Source organism: Opisthorchis viverrini (genome assembly GCF_000715545.1).
Source record: "Opisthorchis viverrini unplaced genomic scaffold opera_v5_41, whole genome shotgun sequence".
Lineage (NCBI taxonomy): Eukaryota > Metazoa > Platyhelminthes > Trematoda > Opisthorchiida > Opisthorchiidae > Opisthorchis > Opisthorchis viverrini.
This window is the reverse complement of record NW_008751697.1, coordinates 1,325,518-1,330,681: the sequence shown is the minus strand read 5'-3', so window position 1 is coordinate 1,330,681 and position 5,164 is coordinate 1,325,518.

The window sequence follows — 5,164 nt, the reverse complement described above, 5'->3', positions numbered from 1 at the left end:
GTCCGTGTTTTCGGGTCCACAGAGGAACTACTCGACGGCCGTGAGTCTGTCTGACAACTACGACTAACTCTGTAGAGCGCCGGCTAGATGAAAGAGATGAAGATGATTTCATGTGATCCGCATGTTAGTGGTGTGCGTCGGTTAAGATCGTCCAGCTGTCTGGTGTTATCGACGTAGGCTCTATGTGGCTAGTTAGTTAGGTATCGTGTACCCCTAGCCGCATGTTAGTGGTGTGCGTCGGTTAAGATCGTCCAGCTGTCTGGTATTATCGACGTAGGCCCTATGTGGCTAGTTAGTTAGGTATCGTGTACCCCTAGCCGCATTTTAGTGGTGTGCATCGGTTAAGATCGATGAACCCGAAGGACTTTCTAGCATAACTCGGAACCTGTAATGAAAAACTCTGTAAGTTGCCAGTCAACGTTCACGATGTTTAGCAAATAATTAGCGTGCACCACTGGCAACAAGGAATCATCGGCCAAAAGTTGTTTGCACGAATGCGCCTGCGCATAAGTTGCATCTCCAAAGGCCATTTAGATTCTAGAATATTGAGGAAGTCTGTTCCGGTGGAAAAATACCTGAAAGTTACGTTCATTGTATGTGAGTCAACCTTTTCCACAATTCGCGATTTTTTTCATCCGTTAAGGTATTCAAAGCCGGCGGTGTTTATTCACCTGCAGATTTAGTTCACTTAAACAAATCGCCATAGTAAAGGATTTCCGATAATATAGGAGCATGTACCTTATACATAGACATTCTACACTATGGGCAAGTAAGTCTGAAAATGCCGTAGATTTCGAGAAATCAATCTCATTGTGCGAATAGCCAGCGGCCTCATAACCGCCACTAGGGCTTGCCCTGGGCATCTCATTGTGCGAATAGCCAGCGGCCTCATAACCGCCACTAGGGCTTCATTGCCCTGGGCTGTTGGGCGTATGGCCGCGGAAAGCGTAAGTGGAGATCGTGAAGTAGGGTAATAGGCAGCACGGACAAATGGTAGTAGGAAACTCAGAATCACAGTGCGCAGTGAAACTTGAGCGACTCACTAGTGCAGCTGCTAGAGCAGGGGCGAGTGTAGAAGTTATTTGGGAGGATGAGTTCAAGCAAACTGTACAAAAATTAACTGACTTGATGAGGAGTACGAATAAAAGTCACCGGGATCTTTACATCCGGCAGAAGGTTCGGCAGATTGTAATAAACGCCTCCCGGTGGCGGCTGGTGGCAAATGAAGTCTAATCGTGGTTGCCAATAAGGAAACGAGTGGACGAGAGGGAGCGGTCAAACTAGGAAGTGAACAACTGCGGGTGTGCTATTAAAGTGGGTATCACAGTGCCGTACCGTCAGTGCACTGAAATACTTCGGTTTCTAGACAGACCCGTGACGAACGTCATGATAGAGGTAGTTAGGCGCGAACCTGTGGTCAGCAGGATGTTGTGCGTTTACCGGGGGATTTCTCAGCGTGAGCAAAACCAATTTAATATCGCGGGTAGTATTCATTGTTGTTGTTTCTCTCTTCGGGTCGGGGATCCCTTCGTTCCTAATGCACAAATCAGTTGGAGTGGAGAACGGCCGAGCAGATTGTGCATAGCGCGTATTACCTGGGCCAAAACTCGAGGAGAAGATGAAATGAGATGAAATGGGATGAGATCGATAAGGTCTGGAGAGTCATAGGGGTCATCAGGCAAGATATATTCCCTTATTGGGGGAAAAATGAATGTCTACCACGACTCACCTGGAACCCAGTTGAATCTCTCGGTTTTGATGTTTCCAGGCAACTGAATATGCTGCACCGGGCCACCTCTCATGTATCACTCGCTACGATATTCGCGATATCGATATATATATATATATATCCTACTAAATTCTATATATTCTGCTTCCACGGTTCAGCCTTAGATGCTGCCTTCATAGCATGGATGCGAAATCGCCGTTCTTTGTGAATGTGGCATTCGCTCAGACTCTGTTTGGGGACCCATGTCGCTTTACTACTTGTTTGACAGTTCAATGTACTTTTTCAAGTTTCGGGGGCAGCCAACGTTGCGCATCCACGCCCACACATTTTCTAGACCTCTTTTAGCATCTCATAGGAGTCTTTCTCTCTGCTTCTTCAAACTGACACTTATTGAAAGGAAGATCCGTAGATTACAATGTGTACCTTTTCATGTTGGTTTACTGAATTCCAACTTAGCGGAAGAGCTTTCCCCGTTTCCCACTCTGTGCGTAATAGTGAGTTGGGCTTCTGAATGGCATTGACTCAAATATTATAGTGCCCGTTACGTATGTAACTTGTTTCAGTGCGATCAGCCTGTTATCAACACAGCCAACATGGATGTGGGGTTTCCATGCTGACTACTTTAGCGTATTATTTTTCAGATATCCCGTTATGGTTCCTGTTACACTGGTTTTCAGAAGGTTTCTAACATGTTATACTACTAACCAGTCGACAGAGTTGCTTGATAAAACGTGCATTACCTTCAAGTGGCATTAAGAAACAGGGGTGAATAGTAGATATATCCATTTCAGCAAAAGTATTTTCTGTCAACTTCATCAACTACAGGAAGGTTGGCAAACAAGGAGCACAAATGATATGACAGCCTACATGTTTTTTGGAACACTCAAACATCAGATTACATAAAGGAAATAAAACCAATTCCACAGGATGTATGTCACCATTTCGGTCTGATTGGTTAAGTAAGAATGAAATTCCATCGGGATGGTGTTGCTTCGACATGGACAAGGAATGTGTTGGTCACCACTGAACACAATATTTATTGACCTCCGTAACTCGGTACACTCCAGATGGTCGCTACGGCAGGAGTGCCAGTTGAACAAGAGTGGGGTTTTCTATCACAATGTTTCTGTGCAAATGGTGTGCCACGTGCGTAATCGGCTACTGGAATTGGGTGCTCTAGCACACCCGGTGTCAGCTTTAGTTCAGATAACCGTCGTTCGTTTTTTAACTACCTACACAAGTATCCGTCAATAAAGCTGTGAAGCTTTTCCGAAGACCCAGGATAGCAAAACGCTTAGTTTAATGAAGCTCTGCTGTGATTTTGCCATTCGTGAATCAGTGAAACGCATCCGTTGTGGCATTGAGTCAACCAATATTGTGAGCCGATGCCTCAGTTAAATATGGCAGCTCTCCATATGAATATTCAAACTGATCAATATCGGTTAAAATTTGTGGCTTTACAAACAACACACAGTAGGCTGTTGGGAAGAACACCATATAGATCTATGACATACCTTCCGGGATTTGGATGTGAGAGGTCACCGAGACGCAGCACGGAAAATAAACCCTGAGGAAGAGCAGGACTTTACATGGCGTACTACAACGTGTTTAGCTGCAATGTTCTGGTTAGAACCAGATCCCTCTGACAACAACATATGGACGCTTTAGTCCAGGATTCGATTCCTACTGAGAATTTAGCGGACCCATACCCTGCGCCGGTCCCCAAGTTGCGCGAATGTCATTTTTTCTTTTCAGTCCAAACTGATGGTATGCTATATTTCTATGGCTGCAAGTATGCCTCCCTCAGACAAGTTGCGAGCTTGTGGGTCAGAGCACGGTCCTGCTAAGTATAACAGCAAGAGGGCACTAGAAATCATCTTACAGTGCCCAGTAGAAGTTTCAAATAGAAATTTAGGGACAAAAGCTTTGTTGTTCACATTAAATCAAGACAAAAAGTGTCCCTCGTGACCAAGCGCACCTACGACCAACAAAACGGCTCTCGCCGGTTAGGACTTATTTTGTCATGGCAATCGTTGCAGTGAGTGGCACCTGATGGGTGATTTTATGGGTGAAGTCCAGGTGTGTAGGTGCGCGACCTAATTTTGTTTCATCGCGGAGGTTTCGGTAAGGTCTAAAGCAGGTGGCTTCGAATCAGTGACAACAAGTACGTTTAACAGTGGATCGGAAGCCTCTGGTACGGTGTTCGTATAAGGTGCAGAACATTTTCAAATAACTCAAGTGGTCGTGATAAAGCTGGCTGAATAAAGGCTACGTCAATCAGTGTTGGGCGCAAGCTTTTTTCAGGACAGCGAAATCCGTCTGCAGGTTACGAAGGGTGACGTCTAAAGGCAGAAATCATACGACGGGACCGGACGGGAGCCACGCGGGTTTGTCTGTGGCAAAGCAAAAATTACCCGAATAATGTTTCTGTACCCTTGTTTGGGTAGTCGAGGAGAGTATCTGTCACTTGCTTATTACTTGGTCGGAAACCTTCAAACTACGTGCGTATAGGGTGGTAGTGGATTAGACTGGCAGATACAAGCACGGCAAGCAGAGTTTTACCGCAAACTCCCGCTATCAGCTGGTGTTTTTGACAACTTCACATGGGCTTGCAGACGCTGTTTGGGGCCTGCGTCTGACAGCTTCTTGAATACACCAACTAAATTGTCCACTCAAGGTGGAGGAGGAATGTAATCCCCACTGAGCGCGTCCAACGGGCTGCTACGAGAATGGTTGCCGGTCTTAAACCCGTTGATTATAAAACTCGCTGTTCTCGTACTTATTAAACTTCGGGGGTATCTAGTGCCTGACCTAATACCTGTTTGAACGAGGTTTGGCCAACGTGTTTTTCACCTTGATCCAACTAGTGCACGGCGGGCGCATTGTTAGAATTTGAAGCTCAGAGAGCATATACTGATTAGGAAAAAATTTCTCTCATTTCGAGTATTTAGCGCTTAGAATAACCCTCTGCATACGTGTGGTGAACATGGACTCTATTCTTTTCATTCTGTTTAGTGTATTTTTATATGCCTTTGTTTTACGATGCGATTGAGAGTACGGCCGCAATAAACGAGAATATACGATTTTCATTCGTCCATATTCGGACTTCTATACTACGCGTACATCCGGTAGTTAAGATATCTATCACTATTCTAATTATCACATTTTGCGTCGTGGTCCGGATTTTTTTTCTCCTCATCACAATGTTATCTGAATTGGAATCGCTCAGTGTAAATTCAACTGCACGGGAGGTGGAGGATTATTTAGAACGCTTCAGCATTTGGTGTCTTACCAAATCGGATCTGGATGATCAAAAGAAGACAGCTTATTTCCTGCACCACATTGGGAAGGATGCTTATTCTCTTGTAGAGAATTTATCATTCCCTACGGCGCCAATCGATTGCACATTCGATGTTCTAAAGAAGTTAATTCTCA